Below are 21,720 nucleotides of genomic sequence, written 5' to 3' on the forward strand. Positions count from 1 at the left end.
ATTTAAATGCAGTGCTACAAAATAGATGAAATCTGAAAATTTAGTGCTAGAAAAATAGGGTGTTCTTACAGAGGTATGAGAAAGGCAATTACAGGATTACTACTATAGCATCCAACTGTTTTTTTTTTTTTTGCCAGTTTGCCTCACATTTTTTAATGAACTTGAAGACAAATATGCTATCATGCTTCAAGCTATGTATTAAAGAAAAAAATATTACTGTTGATTATTAGAGTATCTAATAAATGTCTGCACATAAAATTAGATTATGTATACAAAACCATCTCTGGGCTTGTTCTGGAAATTTGAATGTTTGTTCAGATTATGTAAATAATATATAGCATAGGAAAATACGCTGAGAAGGTGTATATTTTTCCTTGCAGAATTTCATTATCCAGACGCCATCTCTATTTTACAATTATAGCTTGTTGATTTAAAAGCACCTGTACTCTAGATTAAAGAAAAAATAGGAGCTATACAGAGAGTAGGGCACATAGTTTGTATGCTGCCAACCAGGATTTGATCTCCAGCACCCGACATGATCTCCAAAGCTCTGCCAGGAGTTATCCTTGAGTGTAGAGCCAGAAGCAAGCACTGAGTACCTCCAGGCATGGCCCCAAAACAAAATAAAACAACATAAACAAAGAAGGAAGAACAAGCGAGAAAGAAGCATGAGGAAACTCAGATAAAGATTGTGCTGTAACAAAACAGCACAATCTTTATCTGAGTTTTCTCATATAAAGTAAGTCATTAGTGCTGTTTCTAACAGCTATTGACAACCAGTAGGAAGCAGTCAATGCAAGTATTGTTTAGGTCGTTAAAAATATAGAATTGAAACAAACACGGCAGAAAAACACATGGCAGGAAAATATAATTTTTTGAATTATACTTAAATAATAAGTTACAAGGAAGATTGAGAACAGTTTTTAAAATTGTAAACATAATGCAAATAGCTAAATAAGACTGCTACCTTTTCTAAATTGAAGAGTTTTACGTTCTTGAAACTCCTTTAATAAAAATTGGGATGCAATGGAAGACTGAACTCTGTCTTCTTAAAATGACTTACTAAAACTATGTAACAAGACATTTTGCTACCACGACAGTAGGATGTCAATAATTGCAAAGAGAAATGGTTGTTATTTAGAAAACTGCCAAGTCAGGAGAAATTCAGAATTCAGAATAGCAACATAACTAAGGGCTAACAACAAATAATAACAAGTTTTGACCTTTACTTGGGGGAACCACAAAATATTGAATGCAAGTTTACCAGCTGATGTCATCAAGACATGGTTAAATTTAAACCGTCTTCTTGTTTTAAAGGTTTTTCAATAAAGCTACTGGGAGTTTTAAGTGACTTTTTCCAAGGTCACAGAGATGAGTCAGTGGGAGAGACAGGTATAGCTCGTGAATTGACAGGAGCTGTAGATTTCTCTCACTTGACACCTGCAGAATTGCCTACAGTGCTCCCTTCTGGGAGTTCTTCACTGGTGACACCATGTTAAATCAGTAGAGAATCTTGGCAGAGCTGACAGTACTGGAAGTGCCTACCCCACCTTGGGTATTTCTTTATTTAAGAAAAGTACTAAATATGTTACTGAATATATGAAATAAAAACTACTAGAGAAATTGAGCAAGGATTTTTCATATATATATATATTTATGCAAATCATCAGGTGTCGAAATAAGCAGTGTTAGTTCTGGTCACTCATCAGATTGTTTATATCCACCACTTTTTAAGCAAGGGAAACCCAGGAAACTATCTTCAGAGCGTTCAAATGAATTAATTGGGAATCAGTTCATAAGATACCATACTGAATTAAACTTTTGCAAAAGATTAGGCTTGATTCATATACTCCATTGATTATTCATTCATGTGGAATTTAAGACTATAAATCACATTTGTTATATTTTTAAAAAATTCTTTGCAGTCTTTCAGTAATATCAAAACTAAATAAATCATCTTTAGTAAAACATATTTTGTTTTCAATGTTATGGGATATTGTACATTCACATTCTTCTCAGACTTGACTGAATTAAAACAAGTACTTTATGTTGAAAGCAGAAAAATATATAGGAGGAATATTGATTTAAAAAATAGGTCAGCAAAATAATGGCTTTCGTTTTCTAAAACTCCATATGCCTCCTACTCCATAAAATCCTGAATATCTGTGTAATGAGCTATGGAAAAAATATTACACTTAATATTGATTGAGATACTGATTTTCTTACAAAGACATCATAACATTAAGGCAGTATGTAAAAACTGTGAGGCCTACACCTTTAGAAGTTTATGTATATTACATTTCTTTTGTTGTTCAGCAAAATGTCAAGTCACGCCTGGAAAATTAATAACTAGTTTAGATTCAACATTACATTAAGCAACATGTAATTGTCAGGAAAATTGTGAAGAAAAAGATGACAGCACCAAATGCTAGATATTCTTTAGTTATGAAATAAATGAATAAATCAGAATATGAAGTTTAACAACTTAACATACAAATGAATAGATGTTAATGTCAAAATCCATGTGTAACTAGTGCCCTTATTTTATGACTACTATTTCTTCCTCAGTGATCATATTGAACAGCTTGTAGTTTTTTTAGTACCTGATGGTATAGAGTTCTGGAACCAGCTCATACCAGCTTGCAATTGCTAACTGATAAATGGTAAGACTTTTGCAAGACATAATAATCATGCAATCATCCATAACATTGAATCCATGTTATGAAAAATGACAAATGAAACAAACAGTATCACTTCACAATATCTTATTGTAATGTACTACTATAGCTATCTAGGAAAAAATCATGCATAAAGCTACAATATGGAGAGAGAATAGCTTAAACTCAGTTTAAGCTCACTTTACATCTTATTAGAGTAATTTCAAATATTGGTCTTAGAGAAGTGAAACTTACAAACTAAAAAGTACTAAGAAATATCACTAATTAATAATTAATTAATTAATTTAACTTGGAGGTTTTGGGGACACAACTAGAGGTCTCAGGGATCACTTTTGAATCTGTGCTAATGGGTTATTCCTGGCAGCTCATGGGACCATATGCAGTGTCAGCAAATGATTCAACAGTGTTTAGTAATATAAGATCCAAGCACCATAACCCCTATATTATCTCTTCAGTCCCTGAGTATTTTTTGATCCTTAAATTTTTTATGGTTTAGAGAATTAAAGGGTCATTTTCTGGAAAAAATGAAAAAGATATTTTCGGAAGTATTATTGGATCACAGAAGAATAAAATTCAGGGAAGAAATGTCACAGGAGATAAAAAGGAAATTTCAAACTATCCAGGATCAATTTTCTGTCTATGAGAATCATTGACACATCATACCCCAGCATGGGAACTCAGAAAGTACTCACATATGGGTTCCACCTTTATAGCTTGTGCATTAACTGGTTTGCAATGTGGTCTGAACTCTAGAGTACTTTGAGAATCCAAATGATTCCAGAGTAAAAAAGAAGTTTGGTAAATACTGACCTGTGATCATTTTAGTATCTTCTGATACCTTAGATTCATGAAACACAGAGATAAGTGGGTGCATTACAAACGTTAGATCCTTTTAGGTAGCCTTTAAAAGTGTGCTAGATACTGCCATTACTCAGAGCTGAGAAAGGGGTATTCAATAAAATGAATTCAGTAGATTCTAGTGGAAACCTCCAGTTTTCATACTGTTAGATATGGAAAGGTAAGAACAAAGTAGTCCTTCTGGATATTAACTAAAAATGTAATGCAATCACTTACATAAGTTATCCAAAATAAAAAGGCCTTATTATGTATTGCATGATGCATTCCTAACTCACCAAACATGACAGTGTATATAAAGATATACTCAGGAGTACTGCATATTTCTATAATTTCCAGATATTATTGAATGAAAATTAGTGTTTTATACTAAATACAGAAATATATTATCATGTAAATTAATATTATCAAATTTAGTAATTTAGTTTATGAATAAACTAAAATGACATTTTTAAATTTATTTGCTTATTTTATTATTTTTTGCTTTTTGGGTCACACCTGGAAATGCACAGGGGTTACTCCTGGCTCTGCACTCAGAAATCACCCCTGGTAGTGCTCAGAGGACCATATGGGATGCTGGGAATCGAACCCGGGTAAGCCGCATGCAAGGCAAATGCTCTACCTGCTGTACTATTGCTCCAGCCAAAAAACTAAAATGATTTTAAGTCATATATTTTAATATTCTAAAGACTAATCCACTAAACTGAATGTGTATATATGCATATTAATATATCTGTTTATATAAGTGTAGCAGTATAAATGAGTCACCCAACTCTTAAATGATGTTGTACAAGAAAGAAAATTATCTCTATTGGCATATACTCATATTGGGGGAGGATCAATAAAGATTACAAAAAAAACTGTTTGATTCTATTATTTGCATTCAGGACAGTATAAGAATATCCTTTATCTCAGAAGTCCATAATCACCTCTTCTTTTGAATAGTGGGCAGCATGACTGACTATTTAAGCAAACTGGATAATGTAGAAGAATATTTCTCATCTCTGTCCAACCATGGCGACCTTTTAATTTTGTTTTCTTATGATGAACCTCCCCTATTCTATTAGTTGTTCCCTGATTATGAAGTTCTCATGTGTGCCTGCCTTGGAGCATCCTAGGAGAATACAAAGGGCCAAACAAACCCTGGTTGAGCAACATTGACTTAGAACATATTACAGAACATTAGATTGATTTATTTATACCCCAGTCATGTTCTGCCCAATGCAATGAGAAGGGAGTGGAGAAAGAAGAGAGAGACACACAAAGAGAGACTGACAGACACAGAGAGAGAAAGAGAAAGAGGGAATCATACAGAAACAAACTCTGGCGGCCATAGCTCTCCCGCATATAATACGTATTTAAAACACAGATTCTGAATCAGGAGGTCTGGGATGGAGTCTGGGATTCTGCATTTTCATCAACTTCCTAGGGAAGTTGATGCTATTTAAATCTTTTGATTCATGCACCTCATATTGAATAGCAAGATGGTAAATGCTCAGAATAAAAACCATATTGCCTCTATTGGATTCATTCTCTTTATATACTTATAGTGTTAATGGAAATCCTGCATTCAGATGCAGACATAACTTTCAAAAAGCAGGGAAGTTTGTCTTTTTCCCTCTAAAAAAAAATCTTCATATTTTCCTTAAGGGTACAACTAGTCATTGCTACCAAGCAAAGTTTTTTATCAGGTATTGACATAAGCTTGCCGGGAATCTACGTATAATTTCATATTATTCATTCATACATATATACATGTCTTGCGAGGAAGGAAAGAAATCTATCAGCATTAAGGATGTGAATTTAACTGATGCTACAACCACAGAGCATGTGTGTTTCACACTGTGTGCAACAAAATAATAGATGACACTCTTTCTGCTTAAAAAATATTTTATAAAGGGGCTGGAGCGATAGCACAGCGGGTAGGGCGTTTGCCTTGCACGCGGCCGACCCAGGTTCGAATCTCAGCATCCCATATGGTCCCTGAGCACTGCCAGGAGTAATTCTTGAGTGTAGAACCAGGAGTAACCCCTGTGCATCGCCGGGTGTGACCCAAAAAGCAAAAAAAAAAAATTATAAATATCAAACTAAGAAATTACAGGTGTCTGTCATTATATCCGTTGCACAGAATGTTATGTGATGCTTAAGTCAGAGACTTAAGCATTTATACAAGAGCCCCTATACAGTGCAAATCAGTCCACATCGGTGGAGGGAAATGGATGCTAGTGAAAGGACCACTGCTTGAACACAGTACTGCTGAAACTCAATCGTGAATAACTGTGTAATTCACAGTGATTTAATCAATTAATTTTAAACAGACAAATGCAGTCATTGACTGATGGAGCAAAGCAAATGAAAAACAATCCTCTTGCTCCAGACTCACAGTGTGATCAGTGGCATTCACCTTCTCCTCTCAATGTAACTGGAATGACTACCCAAACCAGAAATGGGAGGCTTCAGAAGCATTATGTAGCTAAAAAAGGAGAGACTATTTTACCCATTAGTAATAAGTGTACCTGCTGAGCAGAACACAGTCATACCTGAAAAGGTTCCCCAATTTTCTTTTGCTTGGCTCTGCCTGCTATGAAGGAACCAGTGTTCTAAAGAGCATTCTGTAAAAGCAAAAGAGTTTATATAATTGACTTTACTGGAATTAGAAGACAGAGTACAGTGTGCTCAACCTGAAGCAGCCTGACTCTATGATGAAGGAAAATTGCACAATTTAATAGCCAGATATAAGGACTGTGCAGTAAAAGAAGTAATCAAAGTCTTGGGCATGCTTAAAGTAGCAAATCTGTTACTTTTCGTTTACTCTGGATAGGGACAGTGATTGGACTATTTGGAAGAAAGTGCTTGTGTGTTACTCTAAAGAGAGGGAGGATTTTGAAAGGGACAAGGGCATATTAATGTTGGTGTGTCTTCAAGAAATTTGATTCTGGGGTTCAAAAACTCTAGCTTCTATTGTATATGAGACACTTATAAAAGATCTATCTAACTTGCTGTAGTTAATTTGTCTTTCAAATCTATTTGACCACACCAACCTTCATTTCCATTAAGAATACCATTTCATTATCTTCCAGAATGTTTTCCTTAGTCAGGCAACAATTAAGCCATATTTAGGGTGAACCTATATTAGCCTTTCTTGGACATCTGGCATGAAGTGAAATTTCAGCAGAAGCAATTTATACATCTGGAACATCTTGGGGAAATGTGACTTGAGTAATTTAATAGCAAGAGGGAACACTGATTTACACTGCAACAGAACAAGATTCTGCCTGTGAAATCCCAAAGTATCAGGACCACACAAAGTCTTGGATTAATCTTAATATAATCTTGACGGGATCAGAATTTAATTGCAAAAAAACCCCAAAATTTTATAAATGACCAATATGTTTAATATATATCAAAATTTAAATATTAACATTGGATGACAAAAATGTATTAGAAACAATAAATAGCATGCCATATCCAAACTCTCATAGTACACTGGAAATGAAGATCTGTCTTCAATTATTAGCTCTATTCCGGTTGACACCCTGCAAGTTGAAAATATCTGAACTATGGATACACTTTGTGGGCCAGAGAAATAATTCTGTGAATAGAACATTAGTGGCTAACTTGGGTTGGCATCCCATATGTTCCCATAAACTTGCCAAGAGTGAAACTTGTGTGAGTCGGAAGTAAACCCTGAGCTCCCTCAGTCTGGATCCACAACAAAACACTGCACTGTAGCACTGTTGTCCCATTGTTCATCGATTTGCTCAAGTGGACACCAGTAACGTCTCCATTGTGAGACTTGTTGTTACTGGTTTTGGCATACCGAATATGACACTGGTAGCTTGCCAGGCTCTGCTGTGCAGGCAGGATACTCTTGTTAGCTTGCTGGCTCTCCGAGAGGTGTGAAGAAATCAAACCCAGGTCAGCTGCATGCAAAGCAAACAACCCACTGTGCTGTTGTTCCAGTCCAACAAAACAAAACAGACAAAATTACACTTGCTGATCCTTACTTACTAATCATTAAGTTTGGTTTCACTGAGCCTATATTAAATGTGTACAGAACTATCATATTAACTGACAATTGACAAACAAAATTTAAAACAATGCCTATTTTATAATAAAACATTAAATATTATTTGTAATTTATTGAATATTATACTGCCAGTGGAAAAAATCTTGTCTACATTCAGCGTTATGTGACTGAGAGCTGAATTTGTTATCAATACTGAACTTCACTAAAAATTATCGTAATGCATATTTCAATCTAATAAAAAATGAACCTTCAAAACCCATAATACAACTTCAAGAAAATATGTATCATTTTTGCACCATTGTAAAGTTGAAAAATTACCAATTCAACCATTTTAAGATAGGGTGCTTTTACCTAGCAAAGATATTAACAAGAGACATAATGTTTAAGATAATTTATTCTTATAAATTTCATATGCAAATATGGAAAAAGCAATTTAAGCTTTTTAAATTTAATGGACAGGAACCTTGATATCTCCCAAATTCTGACATTCAGACTTACCATGGCTCCTCCACAATGACAACTATTATTTTTATTATTTATTGTGAGTTTGTAGCCCAGCATATTACCCAAGTCTGTGCGCATACTACTGTACATTACCTCCTCTTCTTAAAACCCCATTGTCTTATTCCCAAACTTATTTAAAATGAATGAATTTTTTATTTCATTGAGGAAGCAGAAGGATCCACCATGTACTATCCAACTTAGATTGATTTCCATATGCTCTTGTTTCTACTGGGTCTATGATTGTTTCACTATTTTCCTGCCTAAGAAGATTCCTTAGTCACCTCTCCTCTGCTCTAATGCCCCATTCACCAACTCTAGAACATTGCCATAGCTATAGCTATTCTCCCTCTATTCAATACAATCAATTTTTCTTCTTATTAAATGATGTCAGTTATAAAAAACACATAAAAACAAATTTAAAAAACAAAATTTGTGTTACATTATTCTCTAAATTATAAGAGTAAATAAAATGTAGCTTACACGTTCTTCTCAAATTTATTTTTCTAACCTCCCATAAACTCATTTCCAAAATATTTAATGTTCACTTCTCTTCACTGAAACCATTCTTACTTTTATGAATGGTGATAATCCTGTTACTGAATCCCAATTATTACTTCTTCTCATAAGTTTCCCTGTGCTTCTGTTATCTGGATTTTTATTTTATTTCTCTATTTATTTCTTATTTCTTTCTTATTTCTCTTTCCTTCTTTGTTTAACCACTACTTCATTCATGTTGGTCACTTGAACAAAATTGAACACAACTGTCCAAAGTGTCATCTGGTCCACCCCGCATTTTTTTTTTATCCTAGTAAAGTTTCATGTTTTTTATGCTTTAATCAATGGGTGATCAAAAATGGGTAAAATATAACACACTTTTCAGGTTAATTGGTGTCCTCACTTCTATTATCATTTTAAAGTGACACTGTGGCAGTGACCACATCTTTCATTGTATTAAACTCAGTTGTAATTTGTATTTATATTGTTTCAAACTACTTGTACATTTAATAACTATATGTAGTTAGCAGTTTAATATACCTTAATGGGAATATTAACATACTTGCTTCTCAAAGCGAAATATTTTTGCTATAATAAAAGAACATTATATTGTTTTACTTTTATATCCCTTTATCAAATAAATAATGAAATAACTTTAACATGTTAAGATTATTTACATAAGACATCAGTGATAAGACCTACAATAATAGGGGTTAGGCCACATATAGATGCCCAATGTGATATCCATTGCACAACAAATCCTAGATCACATATACAGCATATAATGGACCCAGGTTAGAGCTCAACTAACGCATGGCCTCCTGAGCATAGCCAGATGTGGCCTTGGTGAGCCATAGTATTGTAAGGACAGAGCAAAAGGATATCCTTGAATCTCACCCTAAAAATGCCCATTGAGCCAACCGTCACCTAGAGTGAGCCCTGAGCTCCCTGAACACTGTATGAGAAACTCACAAAATAAAATTATTGTAGAAAGATAGAAAAAAAAAGGAAGAGAATCGGAGATAATAGCACAGACTGGAAGGAAGATATGGGAGAGAAAGAAGAAAAGAACAAAAAATAAAGAAAGGCTCAAATTGTAATTGTTTCAAACTCGACCTATATATTGTCATAATTTCCTCTTGACCAGTATATATTAATAGTATTCCTTCTTTATAATTTTCAGTATAATGAAAATTTGCATTATACTCATAGGAGTATAAACCATTTAAGATATCATGATAGCACACACAACATACTGAAAATGAATTATCTCCGATGACCTCTTATTTGTGCATGGGGGAGCTCTTTATTCATCACTTCTTTTCATTGATTTCCCACCTCCTAATTATGAATGATGTCTTTCTTTCTCTCCATCTCTTCTCTTTTTACCCTTCTGTCATGAACACTTTATCTTTGATCTCATTCCTTTCTCTATTTGTTACCTAAATTTAATTTTGTTCTGTTCTTACAAATGAGTTAAAAGTCACGTGCATATTATAATATAATAGAATTAATTATATAATGACAAGTATTTTATAATTATTACAATAATTGAAAGAATATGACATAGTAAGACAGAATATATCATCTATTCTAGTTATAGTTGTATCATCTTTAGATGCATTTTTATACTTAAGATGAGTAAAAATACATAAAAGAAAAGAAAATTTTAAAAGGAACAGAATGGCTTAAGGCACTTTTATGCTTAGAATTAAATATATCCTTCTGTTGGATTTTAGTATGTATGCGTGCCCAACACATGGCTTGCCATATTTATCCAGCGCTGCTCCCTAAAATACAGGCACTTACATAACATGCGTTAATTTGATTCCCTTCATACATTACCACTCTGTCCCAAAATACTCTGTAAATCTGAAAGTGTTAATGCAAAAAGTGCAATATTCCTGAAGAGTATTTGTTGACTTACAAGAATATGGGCAATTTTATCTATGAAAAAAAGTTCATCTAAGCAATAACTCAATAGCACATAAAAACTCAACAGCACATCATAAACACCTCTCTATTTATGATGGAACTAAAATACAAAATTTTACAAATATGTCAAATAAAAAAGCTAGGGAAAGGATATATGTAATTTTGTATATACATTAGCATTAAAATACAAAATGATTGTAGCAGTTCACGTAGGAATTAACATTTAAAACTACAGAAATATTACTGGGTTCATTTGCTGCTAATCATACTTTTTATTGCAGCATTATGAACAAGTGTGTTGCATCTCTGTCTAAACTTTCACAGCTACAAAATGGAATATGTTTCTCCCTTAGACGATTTCAAAAGGTTGCTTTTTTCCTAATTTATGCATGTGAAATATACAAAGTACTATGTGACAAATAGTAAGTTCTCCAAAAGACAGGCTTTATGATATTGCTCAACTGTTAATATCTGATGTGAAGAAAGTTTCTATTAAGCTACTGGGGAATGTGAATCCTTATCTTGTAAACCAGACCACCAATGAATACTGGCCTGGTTTTTTAAAAAATTGTTACTTTCCATAAAATCATTCTGTGCTTTTACTTTATTGTTTCTGCTGCAGTTTTAAAGGTATGATCAGTTTGTACATGCCTTTTTTTCAGAGAGGAATAAGCAAGTAAAAAAAGGTGATGATTAAATCTTACCTTGATAACCAAGAGAAGCAACTGTGAAGTAAAAAATATTATAAGCAATTACTCAGTCCCCAAAGTTTAGCTAAAAACAGTCCATTTCATTTAATTGATCTTTTAAAGGAGCTATTAAAAAACACTGCTTCAGGAACTTACTAAAGAATTACGGAAAAAAAATAAAATTAACAATAAGGTTCATTTCTTTTTTTTTTTTTTTTTTTGGTTTTTGGGTCACACCTGGCGATGCGCAGGGGTTACTCCTGGCTCTTCACTCAGGAATTACTCCTGGCGGTGCTTGGGAGACCATATGGAATGCTGGGATTCGAACCCGGGTCAGCCTCATGCAAGGCAAATGCCCTACCCGCTGTGCTCCAGCCCCAATAAGGTTCATTTCATTGTAATAGATCTAAACTTGATTAGCTGTAGATATGTAATTATTGATATGACTGAAACAGCACACAGTTTAATTTTAAAATTGCAATACTTTACACATGTCATATCCTTCTTGCCAGATTCTATGGAAAACAGCTCTGTCATGATGAATTAATTTAATCTCCTTAAGGACCCTATGGAGAAGAGCCTGTCCTAATCCACTTTTACAGGTGAGAAGAGTGAGGTAACAGAGTAAGTGATAGCCCCAAATTACGTAGTAATTAAGCCATTGGATTATATTCTCAATACTGTTTTCCACACCCTGCAAATTTTAAAGCAGTATATGAAACAATAAAAGGGAATTTATGTCTATAATTCTGTAGCTTTTTACCTGTCTATAATTATATATATGTTGAAAATATATACAAAATTTTAAAAAATAGTAATCAATTTTGTCAGAAAGAAAAATGCATCTTTAATATAAGCTAAAGCAATTTTGCTTTGAGTTTCCTTCCTAGTAAGCTTACTACAGAACGTCCTGGCAAAGTCTTAGCACTGAAAATTACAGTAGAGTTCTCATCTTAAAACATCTTTTGGTTTTTATAGGTAAGACACTGCTGGGGAAGGAGAGACAGTGCCTGAGTGGAGGCATTTGCCTTACAGGGAGCAGTCCCTAGCTCAAATCTCCAGCAACGCTAGTAGGGACCACCAAGCACAGCACTTCTGGCCCAACGCCCTTTCCCTTCAAATATAAAAAGAAACTTCTGATTGAGCTTCAAGATTTAAACATCAACAACTCTCCTACATTTGGAATTTTCAGCAATCGATGAAAAAAATCTATTAGTGCCACATTTGTAAACCTCATAGAGTTTAAAAATTAGCCAAAGTTGGGGGCAGAAATAGCAATGTCTTATAAGTGACCAACCAGGTTTAATCCCCAGTACCCTGTATGATCTCTGAGTCTGCGAGGAGCAAATTCCTGAGCAAAGAGCCAGGAGTAAACCATAAACATTGCCAGGCTTGACTCCCAAATAAGCAAAATTAGTATAAAGGTTAAATATTCCCTGAAACTCAACTCAGTTTCTAAGGTATAAAATAACAGATTAATCTTATTATATTTTACTTTTTTGTGATTTATAATTTTATCCTATTAAAGTATATATATAACATCAATTTGCAAAACATTATTGTATTTTTCATGATTTTGCTTTTGTTCTTTTTTTTGTAATGGTTATATGAGGAAATTGCTAATTGAGAGTTAAAATTTTATTTATGATCCAACATATGGAAACTTACTTTAACCCACTTTGAACTTTACAGGGATACCATGTCTTGGAGAAAAAAAATATGTACATATGCGTATATATGCATGTATATATATTTATGATTTTCTTTATGCAATTTTTTGAAGCTTATGTAGATGGAAATTTTAATTGAAGCAAAAATAATGTAGATGTTACCTGATGAGATAGTACAGGGGTGCTGGTGTTTGCCTTAAATGCATCTTACATGAAATAGACCATGTGAAATAAGCCAGGAGAAGTCTATTAACCAATAGAAATATTCTCAAGTATTGCTAACGTGGCTGAAATGAACAAATAGAAAATCAAGGACAGATGTATAGCAAAACCTGAAAAAACAGCAGGCAATGACAATTAAAGTGTTAACAGTTGCCAGTATTATATTCAATAATTTAGTGTATAAAGAATAATAAACAAAGAATAATAATAATACTATGTGTTCTGTCAATATTCCTATTGTTGTATATGCACTGTAGCACTGTCCTCTGGTTGTCCATTGATTTGCTCAAGTGGGCACCAGTATCGTTTCCATTGTGAGACTTGTTACTGTTTTTGGCATAACAAATACACCACAAGTAGCTTGCCAGCCTCTGCAGTGCAGGTGGATACTCTGGGTAGCTTGCTGGGCTTTCCAAGAGGGACGGAGGAATAGAACCCAGGTCCTCGACGTGCAAGGCAAATGCTTTACCCGCTGTGCTATAACTCCAGTATTGTTGTATATACAAAAAGTAATAAAATATACCAAAAGTAAACATTTGTTTCTCAGTAAAATTTTTATCAAAAACTTCTAAATAACACATTTGTTAGAATTGAGAATAGGATAGAATGTAATTAATAATCTGTTTTATTTTTGTGATGAAAGATAAAAATTTGGTTCATAAAAATATTATCTTTGTCATTATCAATTCACTTCACATTCTTACCTATTCTTATCTCTACAAAATATCTAAAATTAACATATTTGTAGAGTACCCTCACTTCAATTATTTATATTTCCGTAAATACAAATCTTGACTTTTAATTGGGATCTAGTAGAAATTCATTGACATTAATACATAGAAAAAATATTAATTTCAATTCCTATAAGAATCACACACAACTATTTGTCTCTTTTCATATGAATATGTATATTTCTATGTAAAAAACTATGCACTCTGAAGGGCTTGTGCACTCCTGGACTCTCTGGGCAGCTCTGTCTCACCGCCTGCATTTCGTGCTCTGGAACCGCTGTATATGGTCTGGATCAGGACAGCGCTTGGCCAAGGACAGGCGAAGGAAGAAGGAGGACCAAGCTGGTTGCTGATTAGTTACTGATTCAATCTTCCATCTTTCTCATCTCCAGCACTCCTAGTTCTTTCCTCTCTCTGGATCTACCTCCTCTCTCATCTGTCTCGCTTTTTCCTCTCTTGCCCTTGCCCCTAGGCTACACACAGCCAGGTAGCAAAATCAACATAAGAAAGCCCTTCCTGAGGGCTGTCAGGTTCAAAGGGAACACAACCTAGGGGCATTACAAAGCCCTTCCTGAGGGCCATCAGGTTCAAAGGGAATACTACCTAAGGGTATTCCCAAACTCTTCCCCACTGTCAGCAGGCAAAATACCTCTTAAGGTTTTTCTCTTTTCCTTAGTCCAAGAACTTATTCACACCTTAATATTAGTGATTTTTGTATGGACATAGCAAGAGATGTATTGAGGCTTGCAAGGCAGCTCTCCTGGAAACATCTTGCCACAGACTCAGACTACAGCACTCAGGCCAGATTAATCATTCCTAACCCTAGCAGGGTCCAAATCTAGTTATCACTGTTTGGATCATGACAGCATTTGTCCATGACCAAGCTCTTAATTTATAGTTAAGCATTAGGCACTTTGGCCAGGCCCATCTCCATGCCAGGGTAGCACACAACTCACCGGTTGCCCTGGGTCCGTCTCATCCCTCGGCGGGACCCTGCTTTTGGGGGTGGTAGGAAGTAAGGGCAGCTGAGGCTTAGGTCCAGAGAACAGATGCCCAGGAGGAAAATATCATGTAGAGTCAAATGACTCCCAGATTACAACAGCATACCATTTGCTAAGTCTCCTGTGTCCATACAAAAAGGACATTGCTCTGAATAAACTACGCAAAGGACTCAAGGAGAAGAGAAAAACAATGTTTACAAGTCAACAGAACACTAAGAAAGAACTACAAATAAACACAGAGGAATGGGAGCACTGTGATGGGAGTAACCCAATAAACCTAAACTATCAGAGGCTATGTTATCCTACATTTCTATATATCTGAGCAAGTTAATTAGCAATCCCAGCCATGGCTCTCTTTTTAAGAGATAGAAAAATCTTATCTTTACCTTCAATATGTACCCACCACCATATTTTTTTTAGTAGCTACCTAAAACTTATGATGAAAATGAAATTACCATTAATTAGGTTTATTTAACATTAACACTTTAGGAAGTTGAATATGAAAACAAGTCTCCTTAGTATATCAGTATACATAGGCATAGATATCATATGGATATATTTATGACATAAAACAATTTTATTTATGTATTTATTGCTTTTTGGGTCACATTCTGCGATGCACAGGGGTTACTCCTGGTTCTGTGCTGAGGAATTTTTCCTGGAGGTGCTCAGGGGATTATATGGAATGCTGGAAATCAAACTTGGGTCGGCCACGTGCAAGGCAAACGCCCTACCCGCTGTGCTATTGCTCCAGCCGCGACATAAAGTGATTTTTATTAATTAATATTTTTTAAATTTTATTGAATCACCATGAGATAGTTACAAGCTTTCATGTTTGGGTTACAATCTCACAATTAGCAAACACCCATCCCTCCACCACTGCACATTCCCTACCACCAATATCCCCAGTATACCCCCCCTTTCCCACCCTCCCCCTGTCTCCATGTCAGACAATATTCCCCATACTCTCTCTCTACTTTTGGGCATTATGGCTTGCAACACAGACACTGAGAGGTCATCATGTTTGGTCCATTATCTACTTTCGGCATGCATCTTCCATCCAAATCGGTTCCTCCAGCCATCATTTTCTTAGTGATCCCTTCTCGTTTCCATCTGCCTTCTCCCCTCCGCTCATGAAGCAGGCTTCCTGCTATGGGGCAATCCGCCTGGCCCTTGTATCTACTGTCTTTGGATGTCAGCCTCATGTGATGTTATTCTATACTCCACAAATGAGTGCAGTCCTTCTATATCTGTCCTTCTTTTTCTGACTCATTTCACTTAGGATAATACTTTCCATGTCTATCCATTTATAAGCAAATTTCATGACTTCATCTCTCCCAACAGCTGCATAGAAAGCCTCTTCAACAAGTGGTGCTGGGAAAACTGGATAGCTACCTACAAAAAAATGAACTCTGATCTCTGTCTAATGCCAGGCACAAAAGTCAGATCAGAGTGGATTAAAGACCTCAATATCAGACATGAATCTATAAGGTTCATAGAAGAAAATGTAGGCAGAACTCCCCATGACATTGAAGCTAAAAGCATCTTTAAGGATGAAACAGCACTGACCATGCAAGTGGAAGCAAACATAAACAAATGGGACTACATTAAACTAAGAAGCTTCTGCACTTCAAAAGAAGCAGTGACCAAAATACAGAAAGAGCCCACAGAATGGGAAAGATTATTTATCCAATACCCATATGATAAGGAACTAATATCAAAGATATACAAGATACTTATAGAATTATATAAGAAAAAAACCTCCAACCCCATCAAAAAATGGGGAGAGCAAATGAACAGAAGTTTCCTCAAAAAAGAAATACAAAATGGCCAAAAGGCACATGAAAAAATGCTCCACATCGCTAGCCATCAGGTAGATGCAAATCAAAACAACAATGAGATATCATCTCACACCACAGAGAATGGCACACATTCAAAAGAACAAAAGCAACCAGTGCTGGCATGGATGTGGGGAAAAAGGAACATTCTTTCATTGTTGGTGGGAATGCCGACTGGTCCAGCCTTTCTGGAAAACAATGTGGACAGTCCTTCAAAAACTGGAAATTGAGCTTCCATATGACCCCACAATACCACTTCTGGGAATATATCCTGAGGATGCAAAAAAAGCACAGTAGAAATGACATCTGTACCTATATATTCATGGCAACACTGTTCACAATAGTCAAAATCTGGAAACAACCTGAGTGCCCTAAAATAGATGATTGGTTAAAGAAACTTTGGTACATCTACACAATGGAATACCATAAAGCGATTTTAGAGGCCGAAGAGATACACAGCAGGTAGGCCCCTTGTCTTCTTGGTTTGCAAGTGGCTGACCTTGGTTCAAACAATAGCACCATGTTACCCACAGTCTAGCAGCAGAAATCCCTAAGAGTACTGTCAGGATAAAGCCCTGAGCACTGCGGGTGCGACTCCAAACCAAAAACAAAACAAAACAAGGCAAATTTAATGAAGCCATAATGTTAAAATCATTTCTCAAGGATTAATGTCAAGCAACTCTGAAAGCATGATTCTATAGCACAGAGAAAAAGTTTTTCAGTCATAAAATGACACATTTTATCAGAACTCATATTCATGCTAGTTATTTTAAAAACATTATTGAAATAAACGATAAAAAGAAATATGAATTATTTCTTCTGTCTAAAGTTATCATAAGAAGCAACATAAAATAAAACTGTAAATCTCATGATATTTTAAGCACCAAATATAGATGTATTGAATTAATACTCTGACATGTATATGTAGTCAGTAAGAGTGTGGCTCAGTAGTAGAGAGCAGAATATCGACGTAACTCTGGATTTAATCCACAGCACCATCACACACACACATGGGGAGAGGAAATGAGGGACCCTATACACACACACACACACACACACACACACAATTTACAGTCAATATTTGAGTCCTTTTCCATACATACAAGAAAATACTGATTTTGTTTTAATTAACACAAGTGTTGATATGAAGTACAGTAAAATACAAACATAACTTGTAATATTTCCATTTTCGTAGATTAATATCAAAGCTTAAAACATCGCTTAAGGGACCTTGGTATGAAATAGCTCAGAGGGCAGAGTGTGGCTCTCTATGTTGAAGCCCTAGGTTTAATCCCTGAAATAGCTTGACTCCCATGCCTGGACACTGTTGGGCATAGATAGCCCTGGTTGTCCTGAGCATGTGAAGATACATTCCTGGTGGCACTCCTGGCCCTGTCGAGCCCTGAGCCAGTGGGCACAAGCATAAAATCTCAACTCCACGACCAGGTAAAATACCACTAGGAGTGGCCCTGGATGCTTTCAGCACTACTTGGGATGCCCATAAAAAATCATGAAGTTACAAGTTAATGTCCATAAAATTGGCATTATAAAAAGCATTCAAATGACTGATGTCTAAAGATGAATTGTGTTAAATTTTGTTGGTTCTTAGCCCTTCACACTATAGAATTGAAAAGTGCAACTTAGAGTGGGACCCTATATACCCAGCTCTTTATCTATTAAACCAGAGATAAGATTCCAAAGGTCTCAATAGTTAGCTCCTTTTTTGACCTTAATTCTGAAGTACAGCAAGAGAAGCTACCTAAAATTACCCTGGATGAATTTTAGTGTCTCTCCAAAGAATAAATAAGACAGAATCTGCATCCACAATTCCTTCCTATGTTTAAATGTCATCATGGAATAGTGTTACAACAGAGAGTTTAAAAATATAGTCAACCACGTTAGTTTGTGAAGACTTTCAGATGAGCAAGAAAGAAAAATTCTATCAAATTTGTAAGGAAACTATACTGCTGAATATAATGAGATGCTTCTTTTATTATACGTGTTATACGCTTACAGTATAAAGAAAAGCATTTGTTGTTGGTTGTGGAGACTATCTAGATATAAGATTAGCAAATATCTTCCAGTTTTGCTAAAAGAGACCATATGTATAAAACACACTTGTTGGCACATAGTAGATGTACAAAGTATGTTAATCACCTTCTTACACCCAGGCTGTCACTGCAACTTGAAAATAGCTTTGCAGCAAATATGTTTCCTTAAAGTATTCTTTTCATGTTAGTTTGCTGCATACTATTTAATTCATAAACTGTGACTTCAAAACTTCGACATTCTTCAGTGTTAAGTTCCTAAATTCATCCAAAACCCAAACTCATCTGAGACCAAGTATTTAGTGTTGGCTTAGTAATTTTTAGAGCTTACCATTTTTTAAATAATTATAGGTCTTCCTTAGTTCTCTTATAATTCTTCCCAATTACTATTTCTCTAATTTTTATTCCTATTATTACCACAAAAGAGAATGCACAAAAATACGATATGAGTTCTTCTTATGAGTTCTACTTTGTAGTTTGACATCAATATGGCCTCCAGTAAGAAGAAATTAATATGTGGGTCACCTTTAAATATGTACAACTGAGAGCTCAGAAAATTTTAAAACTCCATAGAACTGAATTGCAAGCACAGTCGAACACATCATCTTGAATACTACCACAAAATCTTAGACCAGGAAATCTTTTGCTTTTCGATTTTATCTACATATGAGGTTCTTAATCTCTAAGTGACTTACCTAAACACCTGTCTCCTGATTGTCATCTGTTCCTTTTCTTTTATTGACACTGAAGTCATGAACCCTTTTTAAGTTTTTAATATCACCTTTCCCTCCATTTTAATCTTCAGTTTTCTCTGTTGTAGCCACATTCTACTAGAACGGATACTCTTGTTATTCCTTATGAATTTCCTCAAAACTTTTTACTAAGACCCTTGAATATTATCCTAACTTTGCAACAATTTTATTAAAAAATAATGGTAGATTTCTCTTTATCCTGAGCTAGCTTAGAAGTTTTAGTTCTTAAAGACTAACTTTAACTCCTTTCTGAAAGTGATCCTTCAGATTTTTCTGATGAGCAAGAAAGAAAAATTTACATTGAAACAAAAAAAAAATATGTGTTACTCAAATTATTAGACTTTACTACATTGACACTTATAAAGCTTTTTTTAATAAAGAGGGTTGCCAAAAAATTGCTATTACATAACTGCAGTGGAGTGTTTCAGATTTGTTTTTATATAGTTGATCTGTAATTCTAATTAGTTTAACTTTATTATTATCAGTTTAAATTATTATCAGTTTAGGTAAGTCACGTGGAGGTTGTCATTAGCATAAATGAAGGACATATATATGCATATAAATATATATACATTTTTACATCTGTTGTCATTGCAACTTGAAAATAGGTTTGCAGCAAATATGTGTCTTAAAGTATATTTTTTAAGTATTATGTTTTTAGGTGTATTTCTAATCTCATAAAAGACTTCAAAAACACTATTTCTGTTCCAAAGTGAGTGTAATTTTATTTTTTCTCAAACTTTAGAGCTCAACAAAAATGTAACTTGTCCTCTAACCCATGTCCCATTAGAGAGTAAACATATTCTTAAGAGTTAATGATGGTTTTGTTATCACAAAAGTGATGAACTTTGCAGAACAAGGCCCCAAAATAATGTCAGACATGAAAGTATTCCCTTAAAATATTAACATTATTTAAACCCTTAATCAGCAAAGAAATAGCTGAGTTAAAATATTACTTCATAGGATATAAAGTTCTTAAATCCCACCCCCCCTTTTTTTTTTTTTTGCTTTTTATGAGGGTCACACCTTGCAATACACAGGGGTTACTCCTGGCTCTGCACTCAGAAATTACCCCTGGCAGTGCTGTGCTCAGGGAACCATATGGGATGCTGGGATTCAAACCCGGGTAGGCCATATGCAAGGCAAAACCTACCCGCTGTGCTATTGCTCCAGCCCCCTAAATTCCACCCCCTGAAATCAAGCAGGGAAAGTATATTTATGGATGATTGAATTTAACAATTCAAAGAGTTGTTTACTATTTAATGATACATTATGGACTAGAATCTTCTAAGTATTGCTTTATTTTCATATATAGCTTAGTTAACTTGTTATAATAATGTACAAGTTTATGATTTTGATGTATACAGTTATCATATACATAATAACCATAATGTCCTAGACCATCCACTAATATCTTTATGGAGTAGAAACCTAATTCAGAGTACTGTTAGATAATTAATTGGGATCATGTAAGTCTACTATTGTAGCACTGTTCAATTTATAAGTGTAAACCTCACTATTAGCTATGGTTATAACTAATTATTGGGAATTTATTTCTGCACAACTTTATAAGATCACAGTTGAGTTTTAGGTAAGTTACTGATATAAAAAATGAGTGATTGTATAGACATCTTGGGTTTATATTATTTCAACTGCTATTGACTTCAGATACTTGACAAATTATAGAATTGTTCTGTGCCTTACTTCTCTTTTGAAATGTTGATATGAATATAATATCTAAATCTGAAGCTGCTTGTAAACATTAAATGAACTGCTATGTAAAATATACTATAGCAACCACATTAGTTTTTCATGAAATTTGATTTTTCTTATTATTAACATAAATCATATGTAAACCATGCTTGAATGTATATTTACTAGGAATAAATTATGTTTACATATAATTTGCATCAAGAAATACATTGTGACAAAAATCCCACTCATTTCACCATAGTAAATTGTAAAAATGCTGTCTATTTTGCATAAACTCATAATTCTCTCCAATATGACCTTACATGACCATGAAACTACAAAGGGAGTATTGTGAGAAATGGTATATTGTCATTTAAAACATCTGTTTTGTTAAATCATTTTAAACAGAAGAACATAATGTTGAATAATTCAAAGTTAATTGTACATATAATTACACATGTTCTATCACTGAGAAAGTAATTGACAATGATAATCTACTTCTCTTATTCAATCTCTTAATGTAAGCAAATTCAAAAATATCCACTTCTTAAAAGGTTTAAAAAACAGAGTAAAAGTCGTT

The 21,720-nt window shown here is 34.5% G+C and overlaps 1 protein-coding gene across 8 annotated transcripts in view; it reads right to left on the minus strand.

Annotated features, from left to right (window-relative positions):
• The window catches only part of PCDH9 (protocadherin 9), a 995,059-nt gene that overhangs the window by 176,245 nt on the left and 797,094 nt on the right, over positions 1-21,720 (minus strand). The window lies entirely within an intron of this gene.

Source organism: Sorex araneus, chromosome 1, assembly GCF_027595985.1.
Source record: "Sorex araneus isolate mSorAra2 chromosome 1, mSorAra2.pri, whole genome shotgun sequence".
Lineage (NCBI taxonomy): Eukaryota > Metazoa > Chordata > Mammalia > Eulipotyphla > Soricidae > Sorex > Sorex araneus.